This window comes from Mobula hypostoma, chromosome 15, assembly GCF_963921235.1.
Source record: "Mobula hypostoma chromosome 15, sMobHyp1.1, whole genome shotgun sequence".
In the NCBI taxonomy this organism is placed as follows: Eukaryota; Metazoa; Chordata; class Chondrichthyes; order Myliobatiformes; family Myliobatidae; genus Mobula; species Mobula hypostoma.
Window position 1 is genome coordinate 9,506,134 of NC_086111.1, and position 20,702 is coordinate 9,526,835.

A 20,702-nucleotide genomic window follows, 5' to 3' on the forward strand; every position below is an offset into this window, starting at 1 on the left:
TTTCACTATTAATGTCTGGTCCCTATACACTTCTATGCCCCATCAAGAAGGTCTTGATGCTGCCCTCATTTCCACCCTGCCCTTAAATTCATTTGGTCCATTTCTGACACCTGCCTCCCCTTTCTTGATCTCTCAGTTTCTATCTCTGGAGACAAACTGTCAACCAGCAAACAATCTCCTGCTTTTCTGGTGTATATGATGAATAAATTCTTTTCGGGCTTCCAGTCGGGTACAGGTATCGATTATAATTGACACTTCAATGAAAAATTCTGCTATCTTCTTTCCTGAATAATCAATACCTGCACCTGGCTGGATGTCCAAGTAGAGTTTATTTGTCACTGACATCATTTATAAACCTACTGATTCCCATGATTATCTTGACTATACCTCTTCCCACCCTATCTCTTGTAAAAATGCAATTCTCTTGTCTCAGTTCCTTTGTCTCTGCTGTATGTGTTCCCCAGATGTGGCTTTCCTTTCCATGACATCTGAAACGACTTCCTTCTTCACAGAATGGGGTTTTCCTTCCTCCGCTATTGATGCTGCCCTCATTTGCATCTCCTCCATTTCCAGAACACTGCCTTAACAGTGATAGAGTTCCTCTTATCATTATCTACCACCCCATGGGCCTCCACATCCAACACATCATTCTCCTCATCTTTCACCACCTCCAAAGGAATCATACCAGCAAAGCCCCGTCCCCTCTGCTTTCCGCAGAGATTACTCCCTCCATGATTCCCTTGTGCATTCATGCCTCCCCAGTAATTTCCCTCCTGGCACATCCCTGCAAGCAGCCTAAGTTAATAGGTACATTTAATAGAAAATAGAAAATAGAAACTTACAGCACGTTACAGGCCCTTCAGCCCACAATGTTGTGCCGACCATGTAACCTACTCCAGAAACTATCTCGAGCCCTCTATTTTTCTAAGCTCCATTTACCTATCTCAGAGGCTCTTAAAAGCTTCCACCACCGCCACCGGCGGTGTATTCCACGCACCCACCACTCTCTGTGTGAAAAACTTACCACTGACACACCCATTTCCAAGCACCTTAAAAATCTGCCCTCTCATGTTAGCCATTTCAGCCCTAGGAAATAGCCTCTGGCTATCTACACAATCATATAACCATATAACAATTACAGCACAGAAACAGGTCATCTTGACCCTTCTAGTCTGTGCCGAACGCTTACTCTCACCTAGTCCCACCAACCTGCACTCAGCCCATAACCCTCCATTCCTTTCCTGTCCATGTATCTATCCAATTTAACTTTAAATGACAATACCGAACCTGCCTCTACCACTTCTACTGGAAGCTTGTTCCACACAGCTACCATTCTCTGAGTAAAGTTACCCCTAAACTTTTGCCCCATAACTCTCAACTCATGTCCTCTTGTTTGAATCTCCCCTACTCTCAATGGAAAAAGCCTAACCACATCAACTCTATCTATCCCCCTCATAATTTTAAGTACCTCTATCAAGTCCCCCCTCAACCTTCTACACTCCAAAGAATAAAGACCCAACTTGTTTAACCTTTCTCTGTAACTTAGGTGCTGAAACCCAGGTAACATTCTAGTAAATCCTCTCTGTACTCTCTCTATTTTGTTGACATCTTTCCTATAATTCAGTGACCAGAACTGTACACCATCCGGGATTCTCAATGTCTTCCACAATCAATGCCCCTCATCATCTTCTACACCTTTATCCGGTCACCTCTCATCCTCCATTGCTCCAAGGAGTAAAGGTCAAGTACACTCAACCTATCCAGACAACATCCTTGTAAATCTCCTCTGCATTCTCTCTATAGTATCCTCATCCTTCCTGTACTGAGGTGACCAGAAAAGAACACAGTACTCCAAGTGGGGTCTGACTAAGGACTTATATAGCTGTAACATTACTTCACGGCTCTTGAACTCGATCCCATGATTGATGAATTCCAACACACCATACACCTTCTTAACAACACCGTCAACCAACACAGCAGCTTTGACAAAGACACCAAGATCTCTCAGATCCTCTGCACTGCCAAGAATCTTAACATTTATTTTTTATTCTGTCTTCAAACTGGACCTTCCAAAATGAACCAGTTCACAATTATCTGGGTTGAACTCCACCTGCCACTTCTCAGCCCAGTTCTGCATCCTATTCGTATCCTTCTATAACCTCTGACAGCCCTCCAGACTATCCACAACACCCCTAACCTTTGTGTCATCAGCAAACTTCTAACTCACCCTTCTACTACTTATAAAAATCACAAAAAGGAGGAGTCCCAGAACAGGTCCCTGTGGAACACCACTGGTCATCGACCTTCATGCAGAATACGAACCATCTGCAACCACCCTTTGCCTTCTGAAACAATAGAAACACAGAAACATAGAAAACATACAGCACAATACAAGCCCTTTGGCCCACAAAGCTATGCCGAACATGTCCTACCTTAGAAGGCTTTATAGACTTTACCCATAGCCCTCTATTTTTCTAAGCTCCATGTAGACATCCAGGAGCCTCTTGAAAGACCCTATTGTTTCTACCTTTACCACTGCCGCCGGCAGCCCATTCCACGCACTCACCACTCTCTGCATAAAAATCTTACCCCTAACATCTCCTCTGAACCTACTGTGGGCAAGCCACTTCTGGAACCACAAAGCAAGGTCTCTGGATTCCACACCTCCTTACATTCTGAAGGAGCCTTACATGGGAAGACTTATCTGCCTTACTGAAATCCATATACACTACATCCACTGCTCTACCTTCAACAATATGTTTTATTTCATCCTCAAAGAATTCAATCAGGCTCGTAAGGCACAACCTTCCCTTGACAAAGCCACATTGACCATCCCTAATCAGATTATGTCTCTCAAAATGCTCATAAATCCTGCCTCTCAGGATCTTCTCCAACAATTTGCTCACCACTGAAGTCAGACTTACTGGTCTATAATTTCCTGGGTTATCTCTGCTCCCTTTCTTGAACAAAGGAACATTTGCAACCCTCCAATCCTCCGGTACTTCTCCCGTTCCTGTTGATGACGCAAAGATCATTGCAAGAGGCTCAGCAATCTCCTCCCTCACCTGCCACAGTAACCAGGGGTATATCTCATCTAGTCCTGGGGACTTATCCAACTGAAAGCTTTTTAAAAACTCCAGCACATCCTCTTTCTTTATGTCTAAATGCTCAAATGTTTCAGTCCATGTCAGAGAAATGTATACAATATGCATCCTGAAATTCTTGTTCTTCATTAACATCTACGAAAACAGAGTGCCCTAAAGAATGAATGACAGTTAAATGTTAGAACAGCCAAAGCCCCTCCCCAGCTCCCTCACCAGCAGCAAGGCAATGACAATCCCTCCACCAGCAAAAAAGCACCGGCATCCCCCACTGAGCACCAAAGTTGCAGCAAAGCATCATCATAAGTGCTGTATCTGCCCATTCACTTCCTCTCTCATCTACATTTAGGGCCCCAAATAGTCCACCCAGGTGAGACAACACTTCACCTGTGAATCTTTTGGAGTTGTCTATTGTTTTCGGTGCTACCGATGAGGTCTCCTCCACATTGGTGAAACCCATTGTAAATTGGGGTTCCCTGCATCGAGCACCTCCACTCCATCCACCAAAAATGGAATTTCCCAATGGCCAAACATTTTAATTCCTACTCCTTTTCCAACTTGTTGGTCCATAGCCTCCTCTTATGCCAAGATGAGGCCACCCTCAGGGTGGATGAGAAACACCTTATATTCCATCTGGGTAGCCTCCAACTTGATGGCATTAATACCAATTTTTCCTTCCAGTAAAAAATTATTTCTCTCCCCATCTCATTCCTCTTTTCACTTCCCCATGGGTAACCTCCTCCTTCCCTTTCTGCTATGAATCCTTTCAGATTCCTTCTTCTCTAGCCCTTTACCTTTCCCACCCACCTGACTTCACCTATCACCTTCTAGCTAGCAACAGGAATTCTGCAGATGCTGGAAATTCAAGCAACACACATAAAAGTTGCTGGTGAACGCAGCAGGCCAGGCAGCATCTCTAGGAAGAGGTGCAGTCGACGTTTCAGGCCGAGACCCTTCGTCAGGAGTCCTGACGGAGGGTCTCGGCCTGAAACGTCGACTGCACCTCTTCCTAGAGATGCTGCCTGGCCTGCTGCGTTCACCAGCAACTTTTATGTGTGTTACCTTCTAGCTAGTCCTTCTTCCCCACCCCCCACCTCTTTATTCTAACGTCTTCCCCATTCCTTTTCAGTCCTGAAGAAGGGTCTCGGCCTGAAACATCAATTGTTTATTCATTTCCATAGATGCTGCCTGACCTGTTGAGTTCCTCCAGCATTTTTTTGTGCTGCTTTGGATTTCTAGCATCTGCAGACTTTCACATGTTTAAGATCCTACGGAGTTGGTAGAAAGATGCACTGACTGTCAGGTTTACAATGTAGAGTCAGTGGTGACTGTCCCAAAGAATACATATTGATTTTTAATGAGAACAAGATTGATAGCTCAAGGTGAATCACCCCGTATCATTTAGACTGTACTGTTGAAGAACTGAAATCCATTTCCTCTCACCACAGTTTACCAGAAGAACTAGTCTCAGTCAATAGTACCACACTTCATTCCTTCTCTTCAACAGTCTTCAACAGCGTTGAATCCTGATACTTTTGTGCTCCAAGATTCTTCAGAAGACAAGAATGAGGCATAAAATGTATTGATTACAATTGATTTATTAAGTGTTACAAGAGTGGAAATGAACAAGAAGGAGGAACTGAGAGAATAAAGGAAAAAGCTGTGGTAGCTGTCTCATACCAGAGATATCAAAAATTCCAGTGATAGCAACTAGTCTATAAAATAACCAAATTCAAGTGGTGTGACCCCTGCTAGTGAAAACTAAGAAGTTTCTAGAAAATTGCAGAAGCAACTGTACTGTGATTACTGGAAAATTTTCTGGGTATTTACATGTACGTATATAGGTGATTAAATAAAAATGCAAGCAAAAATAGGAAAGTTAACTGCAAGAAAAATAACAATTCTACACCCAACTCAACAAAAGGTTTTATGAAACAAAATGGAATTGAGCACCTTATATCATCTAATGGCTGACAGATCAGTGAGAACTGTAATTGTACTGGAGAGGCTTTAGTTCTCACTCAACTAGAGAAAAACATCACGTTCCACAATAGTTTATACTCCTGCTGACTAACTAATTTATCGATGACTCAGAAAACAATCAAGCCAAATCTTAAGAGACTAGAACAGGTGAAATGGAGGCAGAAGCAAAGTTATGACTTAAATAACGGAATTATGCATTCAAACAACATGACTGATCTTGTGCATTGACACTACTGAACAAATGTGATACTTGAAAATCGGTTCTTGGAGTGATTGCAGAACTGTGTAGAACAAAATTTATTATCAGAATACATATATATGTCACCATATACAACCCTGAGATTCTTTTTCTTGTGGGCATTCACAGTAAATACAAGAAGCTCAATAGAATCAATGAAAGACTGCAAGAGTCCACCCAACAGGACAGGCAACTAACCAATATGCAAAACACATCAAACTATGCAAATACAAAACAAAAAAAATTAATAAACAAACAATAAATATCAGGAACATGAGGTGTCCATGTGAAATATTTTATTCTGACAAGAGATATATCAAAGAGACGTGTGATTACAAATGAATTTCAGAAGTCCAGCAGAGATAGACAAATTTTTGACAAGTTGTTGATTGTTAAGAAAAATTAACAACATGAAATGTTTTTTTCATGATATAGTGAGTAGCTAAAATATTCGCAGTGTCCAATCCAGAGTGTCAGTCTGCACATTTCCACATCCACTAGAGTATTATCCACATTTTATTCAAAGGTAGCATCATGCAAAAATACAGTACATGTCTAATACTTGTTGGCTTGACATATTTTAGCTGTATTGAACAAATCAGCTCAAAACTTTGAGCCAATACTGGTGAACCTATCAAAAATCAAATGACCTTTGAAATGACAAACTGCTATTTGTACATCAATGATATTTAGTGTTGTTTAGATGATAGATTGGGCAGCTCTGTGACACAGTTATTACTGCTGCTGCCCACCAGGTTGGTGGTGGGAGAGTCAGGGCGGAGTTGATGGGCTTGTGAGAGCAGACAGGTTACAGAGAAATAAGTGGGAAAATGCGATTGCTCTGAGGGCCAGCATTGACTCAATGGGCCAAATGAACTTCTATATAATTAGAAAATTTGAAATATCTTTCCTTCGTGGAGCAACACTGTCGGTAAAGCTGATGTCAAATAGCTCCAGTGACCCAGATTTAATATCTAACTTCCATCGTTATCCATGTGGGGTTTGCACATTATTGGTGTGACTGTGTGACCCAGGTTCAATAACTAACTTCCATCTCTAACTGTGTGGGTTTAATCCTGTTGTTCCTGTTTCCTGACATATTCCAGAGCTGTGCGGTTTGGAATGTTAATTACCCATTGTAAATTGCCCCTAGTGTGCAGGTGAGGGGTAGAATTGGGAAAGTTTTTGAGAATGTGGGGTGAATAAAATTCAGGATTAGTGCAGGTGGATGTCTGATGGTCAATGCGGACCTGATAGGCAAAAGGAAGTGCTTTCTCACTGTATGACTCCTTAATTGTAACAGAATGTCAGCTGGGCAACGAAGGTGAGAAATAATCCATTTTCCTCTTGTATGCTGAATAGGAAAAGCAATTTCAAAGCTCAATGCTGTGAGCACCATGGTAATGTAGTTGTTAGCATGATGCTATTACAGCTCGGAGTGTCAAAGTTCGGAGTTCAATTCTTCATGAACACCTCATGGAATGCACAGGTTTTCTCCCACAGTCCACAGACTTTGGTCTTTGGGATAGGTCAATTGGTCATTGTAAATTGTCTTGTGATTGGGTTAGCATTAAATTTGAGTTGTTGGGGTTTGCTGGGCGTTGTGGCTTGAAGGGCTGAAAGGGCCTGTTCCGTGCCGTATCTCTAAATAAATAAACAAATAAATAAATAAAACCATCAGCAGGCTCTTAAATGCGCCTCGAGTTTGAGCTCTATGCCGCCCTTCAAACCATGCCACCTAGCACTGCACCCCCCCCCGCCCAACAAACCCTAATTTAACCCAAGCCTAATCACAGGACAATTTACAATGACCAATTAACCAGTATGTCTTTGGACTGCGGAAGGAAACAGGAGCACTCAGAGAGAACCCATGCACTGCACAGGGAGGATGTGCAGACTCCTTCTGGGGGATGCCGAGACCTAACTCCAAACTCCAACACTTTCAGCTGAAATAGCATTGCACTAACCATCATGCTACAATGGCACCTATTTTGCCATTGTATCTGGTAAGAACTGATTGAACCATGTTTTCGAAAGATTGTTAATGGAAAGCTGAGATTTTCAGTAGATGCAAGTTCTCTCACCTCAGAGTGGGAAGGTTGCTAGCTCAACTCCCACAGCAGACTTCAGTGAAAAATCTACACAGGTAGTGCTACGCTGTGAGAGTTGCCATCCTTCAGGTGAACCATTCAACTGAAATGGCATTGGCATTGGTTTATTATTGGAAAGTGTTGCAGGATACAGAGAAAAGCTTGTCTTTTCTACTGCTCATACAGACCAATTCATTACATAGTACATTGAGGTAAAATAAGATAAAACAAAAACAATGTAGAATAAAGTGAAAAAGGTAATATAAAAGTGCAGTGCAGGTTAACGAGAAAGTGCAGGATCATAATGAGGTAGATTGTGAGGTTTAGAGTCCATCTTATCCTATAAGAGATCCATTCAAGAGTCTAATAGCATTAGGGTAGAAGCTGTCCTTAGGCTTGGTGGTAGGTGTTGTACCTTCTGCCAGATTGGAGAGAGGAGAGAAAGAATATCCGGGATGAATGGGATCTTTGATTATACTGGATGCTTTATTGAGACAGCAAGAAATGTAGACGGAGTCCATCGAGGACATTTTTGTGATATGCCTGGCTGTGTCCACAACACTCTGCAGTCTTTTTTGGTCACGTACAGATCAGTTGCCATTCCAAGACATTATGAATCCAGACAGCATGCTGCCTGTGGTGTAATGATGAAAGTTTTATTTATTTATTTATTTAGCGATACTGTGCAAGATAGGCCCAGCACCCCCTGACAACCACCATTTACATAGAAACATAGAAAATAGGTGCAGGAGTAGGCCATTCGGCCCTTCAAGCCTGCACCGCCATTTATTATGATCATGGCTGATCATCCAACTCAGAACCCTGCACCAGCCTTCCCTCCATACCCCCTGATCCCCGTAGCCACAAGGGCCATATCTATCTCCCTCTTAAATATAGCCAATGAACCGGCCTCAACTGTTTCTTGTGGCAGAGAATTCCACAGATTCACCACTCTCTGTGTGAAGAAGTTTTTCCTAATCTCAGTCCTAAAGGGCTTCCCCTTTATCCTCAAACTGTGACCCCTCATTCTGGACTTCCCCAACATCGGGAACAATCTTCCTGCATTTAGCCTGTCCAATCCCTTTAGGATTTTATACGTTTCAATCAGATCCCCCCTCAATCTTCTAAATTCCAACGAGTACAAGCCTAGTTCATCCAGTCTTTCTTCATATGAAAGTCCTGCCATCCCAGGAATCAATCTGGTGAACCTTCTTTGTACTCCCTCTATGGCAAGGATGTCTTTCCTCAGATTAGGGGACCAAAACTGCACACAATACTCCAGGTGTGGTCTCACCAAGGCCTTGTACAACTGCAGTAGTACCTCCTGCTCCTGTACTCGAATCCTCTTGCTATAAATGCCTTTTTCACCGCCTGCTGTACCTGCATGCCCACTTTCAATGACGGGTGTATAATGACATCCAGGTCTCGTTGCACCTCTCCTTTTCCTAATCAGCCACCATTCAGATAATAATCTGTTTTCCTATTTTTGCCACCAAAGTGGATAACTTCACATTTATTCACATTAAATTGCATCTGCTATGAATTTGCCCACTCACCCAACCTATCCAAGTCACCCTGCATCCTCTTAGCATCCTCCTCACAGCTAACATTGCCGCCCAGCTTCGTGTCATCAGCAAACTTGGAGATGCTGCATTTAATTCCCTCATCCAAGTCATTAATATGTATTGTAAACAACTGGGGTCCCAGCACTGACCGTACCCCACTAGTCACTGCCTGCCATTCTGAAAAGGTCCCGTTTATTCCCACTCTTTGCTTCCTGTCTGCTAACCAATTCTCTATCCACATCAATACCTTACCCCCAATACCATGTGCTTTAAGTTTGCACACTAATCTCCTGTGTGGGACCTTATCAAAAGCCTTTTGAAAATCCAAATATACCACATCCACTGGTTCTCCCCTATCCACTCTACTAGTTACATCCTCAAAAAATTCTATGAGATTCGTCAGACATGATTTTCCTTTCACAAATCCATGCTGACTTTGTCCGATCATTTCACCGCTTTCCAAATGTGCTGTTATCACATCCTTGATAACTGACTCCAGCAGTTTCCCCACCACCGACGTTAGGCTAACCGGCCTATAATTCCCCGGTTTCTCTCTCCCTCCTTTTTTAAAAAGTGGGGTTACATTAGCCACCCTCCAATCCTCAGGAACTAGTCCAGAATCTAACGAGTTTTGAAAAATTATCACTAATGCATCCACTATTTCTTGGGCCACTTCCTTAAGCACTCTGGGATGCAGACCATCTGGCCCTGGGGATTTATCTGCCTTTAATCCCTTCAATTTACCTAACACCACTTCCCTACTAACATGTATTTCGCTCAGTTCCTCCATCTCACTGGACCCTCTGTCCCCTACTATTTCTGGAAGATTATTTATGTTCTCCTTAGTGAAGACAGAACCAAAGTAATTATTCAATTGGTCTGCCATGTCCTTGCTCCCCATAATCAATTCACCCGTTTCTGTCTGTAGGGGACCTACATTTGTCTTTACCAGTCTTTTCCTTTTTACATATCTATAAAAGTCAGTTTTTATGTTCCCTGCCAGTTTTCTCTCATAATCTTTTTTCCCCTTCCTAATTAAGCCCTTTGTCCTCCTCTGCTGAGCTCTGAATTTCTCCCAGTCCTCAGGTGAGCCACTTTTTCTGGCTAATTTGTATGCTTCTTCTTTGGAATTGATACTATCCCTAATTTCTCTTGTCAGCCATGGGTGCACTACCTTCTTTGATTTATTCTTTTGCCAAATTGGGATGAACAATTGTTGTAGTTCATCCATGCAATCTTTAAATGCTTGCCATTGCATATCCACCGTCAATCCTTTAAGTGTCATTTGCCAGTCTATCTTAGCTAATTCACGACTCATACCTTCAAAGTTACCCCTCTTTAAGTTCAGAACCTTTGTTTCTGAATTAACTATGTCACTCTCCATCTTAATGAAGAATTCCACCATATTATGGTCACTCTTACCCAAGGAGCCTCTCAAAACAAGATTGCTAATTAACCCTTCCTCATTGCTCAAAACCCAGTCTAAAATAGCCTGCTCTCTAGTTGGTTCCTCGACATATTGGTTCAAAAAACCATCCCGCATACATTCCAAGAAATCCTCTTCCTCAGCACCTTTACCAATTTGGTAAATTTAAAATTAAAATTTAACCCTAACCTAATCACAGGGCAATTTACATCTACCTACTATGTTTTTCGACCATGGGAGGAATCTGGGGTACCTGGGAGCCTAACATTCCATGTGGAGGACATATAGAAACTCCTTATCGAAGGCTCTGGGATAGAATTCCAAACTCTGTGATGTCCCAGGCTGTAAATGTGTTGTGCTAACTGCTATAGTACTGTGGGAAAGCATCAATGTGGACATCCAGAATATCTTTAGCCTCCTGAGCAATTAGAAGCTATCTTGGCTGTGACTTCAATGTCATTGGACCAGGACAGAATAAGTTCACACTGAGGAACTTGTGTGAATATCTGTGAAATGTCTAAATGTACAGATATAAAAATTCCCCATTTCAAAAAGGGTAGCATCCTGGTGTCCTATCAGTCACAGATCACATTGCTGTCTCTGGAAGCTTGGTCTGCATTTCCAACAGTGCAACAGTGCAAGGGCAATCACTTTCAAAAGTGTTCCATTGACTGTGAAGTGCTTTGGGATTATCCTCAGGTAATGAAAATTGTAGTGTATAGGTTTAGCTCTAAGTCGCACACTGTCCAGGCTTAGAAATATCATATAACACTGGTACTTCAATGTCACTGGTTCTATATCCTGTAACAGCCTCCCCTTCAGCACTGTGGGAGTCCCTTCACTATAACGACCGCAGTAGTTCAAATAGGGGGCTTATTACAGCATATGTAAGTCCAGTTAGGTCTGGCAATAAATGCAGGCCATGCTAATTATGCTCAGATCCTTAAGACGGATCTTCAAAATATCTTTCCACATGGTTTGAGTGTCATTAAGCCAGATAACGTGCTTCATACAACACTCCTCAATATTACACTGATTGAGTGCTGGAGCTTTGGAGATGTTGTTTTGGAGCTATGGTGCTGTTGTTCTTGTAAAAGCAGCAAGATCTGTTGGCAGTTGAAAGTCAGCCAAATTTTCATCATAAACACAAAGAGGTTCTGCAGATGCTGGAAATCCAAAACAACACACATTAAATGCTGGAGGAATTCAGCTGGTCAGGCAAGATCTATGAAGAGGAATAAAAACCCAACATTTCAGGCTGAGACCCTTCATCAGGACAAGCTTTCAACATATCCTGGCCATAGCTTGAACTATCAAGGAAAATGGATTAAACTACAGTTATGGGAACCTGAAGCAAAAATGAAAACTGCAGCCACTCCACTCTCTTCCCCCCACCCAATTCTGATATAGGGATACTAAGCCAAAATGTTGACTGGTTTCTCCTCCCACAGATGTTGCTTGACCAGCAGAGTTCTTACGGCATCTCACTTCTTGTTTCGCCTGGACTATCCATCAGTCATTTATTTTATTTTTGTGTGTGGTATTTTGTTACACAACAACAATAACCTGATTCATAAATTCACTAAACTTTGTACTAAAATGGACTTTTCTTTGATCCTATTACGTGACATGGGATCAGAGAACATTAGGACAATAAGACATAGAAGCAGAATTAGGCCATTTGGTCCATCAAGTCTGCTCCACCATTTCATCATGGATGATCCAATTCATCTTCTCATCTTCTCATTTTCTGCCTTCTCACCACATCCCTTCATGCCCAAACTAATCAAGAACCTATAAACCTCCACCCAATAATCTGGCCCCCACAGCCAGCTTTGGCAATGAGTTCCACAGATTCACAACACTTTAGCTAAAGAAATTCTTCCTCCTCTCTATTCTAAATGGACATCCCTCTATTCTGCCATTTCTCTCTCCTTGTTATAATTTGTAGCCTGGCTACTGTTCAGATGCCTATACGTAACTCCCATCAGGGTCTTTTTACCCTTGCTTTTTCTTAATTCTACTCAATTCTACTCACAAGTATTCTACATCTTCCAATCCTATGTCACCTCTTTCTAAAGATTGGATCTCATTTTTTACCAACAGAGCCACACCACCCCCTCTGTCCTTTCTCTATCCTTTTTTATAATGCTCCTAACTATAATCTTCTTTCAGTCATTACTCAGTGAAGCCCACCACATCATACATGCCAATCTGTAACTGCGTTACAAAACCATCTATTCTATTCCATATATTGCCTACATTATTCAGTGCCCTTTCCGATTTTGTCTCCCTTTTATACTGCAACTCAGCCTACTGACTGCAATTGTATCGTGTCACCTGCCTGACAGTCTCACTGCACACTGCCTCTGCTTGTAAACCAACAACCCCATCCTCTGAACTATCACTATCAGAAGATGTGGGTAGAGTTCAGAGATTGCAAGGGTAAAAAGACCCTGATGGAAGTCACATACAGCTTCCAAATAGTAGCCAGGATGTGGGATATCAATTACAAAGGGAGATAGAAAAAGGCTGTACTAAGGGCAATATAATGATAATCATAGGGGATTTCAATATGTAGGTAAATAGGAACAATCAAGTTGGTGCTGGATCCCAAGAGAGGGTATTTGTAGAATACGTACAAGGTAGCTTTTTACAGCAGCTTGTGGTTGAACCCACTAGGGGAAAGGCAATTTTGGATTGGGTATTGTGCAATAAACTGGATTTGCACGGGGGGTTTAAGGTAAAGGAACCCTTAGAAGACAGTGATCATAATATAATGAAATTCACTCTGCAGCTTGAAAAGGAGAAGATAAAGTCAGATGTATCAGTATTACAGTGAAGTAAAGGGAATTACAAAAGCATGAGGGAGGAGCTGGCCAAAGTTGATTGGAAGGGGTCACTATCAGGAATGACAGCAGAACAGCAATGACTGGGGTTTCTGGGGGAAATTTGGAAGGTGCAGGATACATACATCTCAAAGGTGAAGAAGTATTCTAAAATGATCAGACAGAAAAGATGAAATACGAAGATAAGCTTGCCAATAATATAAAAGAGGATACTATAATTTTTTTCAAATATATAAAGAGTAATGAAGCAGGGATTAAGAGAATAGGCTAAGCGGCAGATGGAATATAGTGTAGAGAAGTATACGGTCATGCATTTAGCTAGAAGGAATAAAGATGTAAACTATTTTCTAAACAGTGAGACAATTCAAAAATCTGAGGTGCAGAAGGAATTGGGAGTCCTTGTCAGGATTCCCTAAAGGTTAGCTTGTAGGTTGAGTCAGTGGTAAAGAAGGTAAATGCAATGTTAGCAATTATTTTAAAAGGACTAGAATATAGGAGCAAGGATGTGATGCTGAGCCTTTATAAGGCATTGGTCAGACTGAATTTGGGGTATTGTGAGCAGTTTTGGTCCCCTTATCTAAGAAAAGATGCACTGGCATTGAAGGGGATCAAGAGGACGTTCATGAGAATGATTCTGGGAATGATAGGGTTAACATACGAGAACCATTTGACAGCTCTGGGCCTGTATTCACTGGAGTTTAGAAGAATGAGGAGGGGATCTCATTGAAACCTATTAAATATTGAAAGGCTTAGAAAGAGTAGATGTGGAGAAGATATTTCCTACAGTGGGTGAGTTTAGGACCAAAGGCCACAGCCTCAGAATTGAGGGACATCTATTCAGATGAGAATTGAGAAGGAATTTTTTTAGCCAGAGGGTGGTGAATCTCTGGAATTCATTGCCACGGATGACCGTGGAACCTAAGTTATTCAGTATATTTAAAGCAGAGGTTGATAGGTAAACAACAGGAATTCTGCAGATGCTGGAAATTCAAGCAACACACATCAAAGTTGCTGGTGAACGCAGCAGGCCAGGCAGCATCTGTAGGAAGAGGTGCAGTCGACGTTTCAGGCCGAGACCCTTCGTCAGGACTAACTGAAGGAAGAGTGAGTAAGGGATTTGAAAGTTGGAGGGGGAGGGGGAGATCCAAAATGATAGGAGAAGACAGGAGGGGGAGGGATGGAGCCAAGAGCTGGACAGGTGATAGGCAGAAGGGGATACGAGAGGATCATGGGACAGGGGGTCTGGGAAGAAAGACAAGGGGGGGGGACCCAGAGGATGGGCAAGAGGTATATTCAGAGGGACAGAGGGAGAAAAAGGAGAGTGAGAGAAAGAATGTGTGCATAAAAATAAGTAACAGATGGGGTACGAGGGGGAGGTGGGGCCTTAGCGGAAGTTAGAGAAGTCGATGTTCATGCCATCAGGTTGGAGGCTACCCAGACGGAATATAAGGTGTTGTTCCTCCAACCTGAGTGTGGCTTCATCTTTATAGTAGAGGAGGCCGTGGATAGACATGTCAGAATGGGAATGGGATGTGGAATTAAAATGTGTGGCCACTGGGAGATCCTGCTTTCTCTGGCGGACAGAGCGTAGATGTTCAGCAAAGCGGTCTCCCAGTCTGCGTCGGGTCTCGCCAATATATAAGAGGGCACATCAGGAGCACCGGACGCAGTATATCACCCCAGTTGACTCACAGGTGAAGTGTTGCCTCACCTGGAAGGACTGTTTGGGGCCCTGAATGGTGGTAAGGGAGGAAGTGTAAGGGCATGTGTAGCACTTGTTCCGCTTACACAGATAAGTGCCAGGAGGGAGATCAGTGGGGAGGGATGGGGGGGACGAATGGACAAGGGAGTTGCGTAGGGCGATCCCTGCGGAATGCAGAGGGCGGGGGAGGGAAAGATGTGCTTAGTGGTGGGATCCCATTGGAGGTGGCGGAAGTTACGGAGAATAATATGTTGAACCTGGAGGCTGGTGGGGTGGTAGGTGAGGACCAGGGGAACCCTACTCCTAGTGGGGTGGCGGGAGGATGGAGTGAGAGCAGATGTATGTGAAATGGGGGAGGTGCGTTTAAGAGCAGAGTTGATAGTGGAGGAAAGGAAGCCCCTTTCTTTAAAAAAGGAGGACATCTCCCTCGTCCTAGAATGAAAAGCCTCATCCTGAGAGCAGATGCGGCGGAGACGGAGGAATTGCGAGAAGGGGATGGCGTTTTTGCAAGAGACAAGGTGAGAAGAGGAATAGTCCAGATAGCTGTGAGAGTCAGTAGGCTTATAGTAGACATCAGTGGATAAGCTGTCTCCAGAGACAGAGACAGAAAGATCTAGAAAGGGGAGGGAGGCGTCGGAAATGGACCAGGTAAACTTGAGGGCAGGGTGAAAGTTGGAGGCAAAGTTAATAAAGTCAACGAGTTCTGCATGAGTGCAGGAAGCAGCGCCAATGCAGTCATCGATGTAGCGAAGGAAAAGTGGGGGACAGATACCAGAATAGGCACGGAACATAGATTGTTCCACAAACCCAACAAAAAGGCAGGCATAGCTAGGACCCATACGGGTGCCCATAGCTTCACCTTTAGTTTGGAGGAAATGGGAGGAGCCAAAGGAGAAATTATTAAGAGTAAGGACTAATTCCGCTAGACGGAGCAGAGTGGTGGTAGAGGGGAACTGATTAGGTCTGGAATCCAAAAAGAAGCGTAGAGCTTTGAGACCTTCCTGATGGGGGATGGAAGTATATAAGGACTGGACATCCATGGTGAAAATAAAGCGATGGGGGCCAGGGAACTTAAAATCATCAAAAAGTTTAAGAGCGTGAGAAGTGTCACGAACATAGGTCGGAAGGGATTGAACAAGGGGGGATAATACCGTGTCGAGGTATGCAGATATGAGTTCGGTGGGGCAGGAGCAAGCTGAGACAATAGGTCGGCCAGGACAGGCAGGTTTGTGGATCTTGGGTAGGAGGTAGAAACGGGAAGTGCGGGGTGTGGGAACTATAAGGTTGGTAGCAGTGGATGGGAGATCCCCTGAGCGGATAAAGTCGATAAAAGAGGTTGATAGGTTCTTGGTTATGGGAAGAAGGCAGGAGAAAGGGATTGACAGGAATAATGAATCAGCCATGATAAGCTGAGTGGCATAATTCAGCACCTATGTCTTATTGTCTTATGTTTATGGTCTAATTTAGTTGTTTCTTGTAAGAGATCCTGCATAACTTATGTTTAAGTTGTTTTTCATGCCCATAATGTTGCTTCAGGTAAGTTTTTCATTGCCCTTGTGCACTTGTGCATGTGAAAATAAACTCGACTTTGATAGTCAGTACAGATAGGATGGGCCAAGTGGCCAAGTAACTCTATGACATCTCAGTGGCTTTATAACAATCGGATAAAACCTGAGCTTGTTGAAGATTCTACGTAAATGTGAGGTCTTTCTTGAATTTTTAATAATACTCATTGGGAGTTTTCATATATTTAGACAGGTCCGAAAATAAGATTAAGAACGTCCCATGGGGAATATTCACTGATCCACTAGGCTTTGGAAATGAGATGTAAGGTATCTGACAGGATCCACCAACTAAAACCCAAAAGTGTGAAGATAGCCTATCTATTTTAAGTTATTAATATGTAATACAAACTGTGAAATTGTAATTCATCATGTATAATTTATAACGTTGCACAATTCCCATTGTAGAACTCTTCATAAAAATGGAAAATGATGCACAGCAAGGAGCAGCAGGCTGTATCATTTATCTCAGAAGTTTAAAAGAAGGCCTTGTACCCTATCTGTTAACACTTCCTCTGATTTCCTTCTGGGTATTCAGCATGTCTTTGTGTTGTTTGTACAATATACCAGGGTAATATTCTGACACAAAATCAATTTATTACAAGGCATTTCTAATTATAACAAATCACATTGATCCCACAATGATAGCTGTGATGGTTTGTTTATTAATTCAAAGAACCCACAGAAGGAGGACAGCAGTACAATAGTACAGCAGTAATTACAGCTGCCTCACAATTCCAGGGATTCAGGTTCGATCCCAGCTATGGTTATGATCTGTATGCAGTTCGCTCACACATCAGGAGGATTTCTTCTGTGTTCCGGTTTTCTTCATAGTTCCCCAGAATCTGCTGGTGAACTAAATGGCTGTCATAGCTAACCCTTTTGTCTAATTTGATAGCAACGGCAATCTAGAAGGGGTAGAAGCTGAACTTATGAAGTGCTGAGAAACACTTCATATCAACTATGAAGTGTTCATGGGTTCTTGGAACTGTCCACGAACTTCTGAAGCTATGAACATTACCCCATTATTAATTGTTTCTGCAATATATATTTATTTTGTGATTTATAGTAATTTTATGTCTTTGTATTATACTGCTGCTGCAGAACAACAAATTTCACATCATATATGACAGTGACAATAAAACGGATATTGATTCTGATTCTGACAATGCTGGCCTTCCCCTATTAGAGATATTCACTTTGTCCTGTCCAATGTTCCCCAGCTTATCTGAACTTAAAATGAACTTCCATCTGGAGATGCTGCCTGACCAGCTGAGCATTTCCAGTATTGCAAGTGTTTGAAATAAAGTTGTAGAGTCCAACAAGGAGACAGGTTGTTTGGGCAAACTAGTTCACACTGACCCTGACCATCAATTACCCGTTTACACTTTAGAGTTCAATGTTCAAAATACGTTGATTATCTAAGTACAAGTATGTCGCCATTTACTATCCTGAAGGTCATTACTTGCAGGCATTCACAGTAGGCGCCGTAAGACTATAAGACATCAGAGCAGAATTAGGCCATTTGACTGACTGAATCTGCTCTGCCATTCCATCACAGCTGATCTTCTCTTTTCTCTCCTCAGCCCCAATCCCCACCCTTCTTCCCATAACCTTTGAATCAGAACCAGAATCAGGTTTATTATCACCGGCATGTGACGTGAAATTTTTAACTTAGCAACAGCAGTTCAATACAATACATAATCTAGCAGAGAAAAAAAACATAATAATAATAAATAAACAAGTAAATCAATTACATATACTGAATAGATTATTAAAAAACATGCAAAAACAGAAATATTGTATATTAAAAAAAGTGAGGTAGTGTCCAAAGCTTCAATGTCCATTTAGGAATCAGATGGCAGAGGGGAAGAAGCTGTTCTTGAATCGCTAAGTGCGTGCCTTCAGGCTTCTGTACCTTCTACCTGATGGTAACAGTGAGAAAAGGGCATGCCCTGGGTGCTGGAGGTCCTTAATAATAGACGCTGCTTTTCTGAAAGCAGCCTAGCATCACCTTATGGACATATTCAATCTATGGATTTAAGATATTTTATGTATTTACATATATTCTGTGTTTTAGTATTATTATTGTATTCTTTATCTTTTGTGTGGGGGTTTTTGTGCTGCATCGGATCCAGAGTAACAATTATTTCATTCTCCTTACATTTGTGTACAGGAAATTACTTGAAACAATTTTGAAACTTGAAGATCTCCTGAAGGAAATCGTGGCCAGTCTGAAATACTGTGTGAGGAATGTCAGCGCAGTAAAAGTGGGCATTTAGTGAAACCAGGCCTGTGCACAACACAATGTTGAATTAACCTATTTCACATCTTGCTGTACATAATCCATATCCCTCCATCCTCTGGATGGTCATGTATCTATCTAACAGCCTCTTAAATGCAAATACTGTTGTATCTGCTTTCACCAATTCCAGGTACCTACCACTCTTTAGTGTAAATAAAATCTCGTCACCAAAATGTAACTGTTCTTACAAGAGATGAGGTGTCAGGTAGAGTTGGGATTGGCTCTAGGTGGTCGAACTGGAGGCCAGCCTAAAATACGAGCAAACACATGATCAGCGTTGTTGGCTGAAAACTGGGAGGGTGGAGAGGATCAAAAGCAGTTCAGGTTGGGTTGGAGTCCCCATCCCCCAGCTAACACCAGCACCAACAATGGTCAGTAGGACTGAGCAGTGCCATATTCAGGCCGTAATACACTGTGGCATCAAATCATCCATTGCCACTTGACATCACCGTGTCAGCAAATTGGGTTCCTTGGTATTTTTGATGAAGATTTTCATTCTGATTCAGTTTTGCAAGCCATGAAACTGGGCACCTATATTAGAAAATATTTCCTGTTCGACCCATGCATCCAGTATGTGCAACATGACAGCAGCACAATTGCGTGAAGGTGGCATGGCAATATGAGGGTGGTTTAGTAGAGGGAACGCAGTAGCATTGGCAGCACAGTAGTGTAGCGGTTAGCGTAACACCTTACGTAGCCAGCAACCTGGGTTCAATCCCACCGCTGTCTGTAAGGAGTTTGTATATTCTCCCCAAGATCATGTGGGATTCCTCTCTTTCCTCCCTCATTCCAGCAACATATGGGATAATAAGTTAATTGGGTGGCTCAGGCTTTTTGGGCCTGTTACTCTGCTGTACAGGTTTCCCCCATTATCCGAGGGTAGAGCATTCCTATGAAACGGTTCGTAAGCTGGAATGTCGTAAAGTGAAGAAGCAATTACCATTTATTAATATGGGAAAAATTCTTGAGCATTCCCAGACACAAGAAATAACCTACAAAATCATGCAAATAATACATAAAACCTAAAATTACAGTAACATATAGTAAAAATATATGATAAATACACAGCCTATATAAAGTAGAAATACTTTTCTGCAATCAATGAAGCACTGTCTGGCGCAGTGAAAACCTCACGCAAGCGTTCTCGGCAGAAACACTCAGCACAAGCGCTCTCAGCAGAAACATTCTCTCCAGTAACCTTTAAGCTATGAAGCTGCCAAACTATACCAAATAACACATAAAAATACACAGCCTATATAAAGTAGAAATAATGTATGTACAGTGTAGTATCACTTACTGGAATTGGGAAGACAGCGAGCACACTGATGATGGTGTGTGAGGCTGAGTCGTCGGGGGTTGGGGTGGTGGGACACTGGGGTGTCATCTCATCGTCGTCTGTTTCCATCAGGGCAGGCAGGTCATCTTCTTCTATGTCTGCCTGCCTCGATGTCGAAGGTGGAGGTTCATCGTCTGCTGTGGCTGATGTAGAAGGCTTGAAAAATGACAGTATGTTTGACTGCTTAGCCTCGCGCATTTATCTATCATACAGTTCTTTTTAAGCACTCAAACCCTCCTGCAAATATGCTCTAAACCTACATATCCTTTCAAAATTAAAGTCGTACTTTTCTGCAATCATTGCAGCGAAAATCTCACGCAATTGCTTCACGTTCAGTTCCTGGACGACTTCACTTTCAGTCCGTTCGCTACTGCACTCGGTTTCAATTGTTATCCTTTCCTCTTCCAATTGCATCAGCTCTTCATCTATCAGTTCGTAGTCATGGGATGCCAAAACCTCTTCAACATCATCTTCATCAACTTGCACAAGCCAAACCCACTTTGTCCTTACTTCGTTCACCACGATAGAAACGCTTAATTATGTCT

General features: G+C 42.4%; 1 protein-coding gene across 2 annotated transcripts in view; it reads left to right on the plus strand.

The window, feature by feature from the left end:
• camkva (CaM kinase-like vesicle-associated a) overlaps positions 1–20,702 on the plus strand; it is a 231,384-nt gene that overhangs the window by 81,923 nt on the left and 128,759 nt on the right. The gene's annotated exons all lie outside the window — the stretch shown is intronic.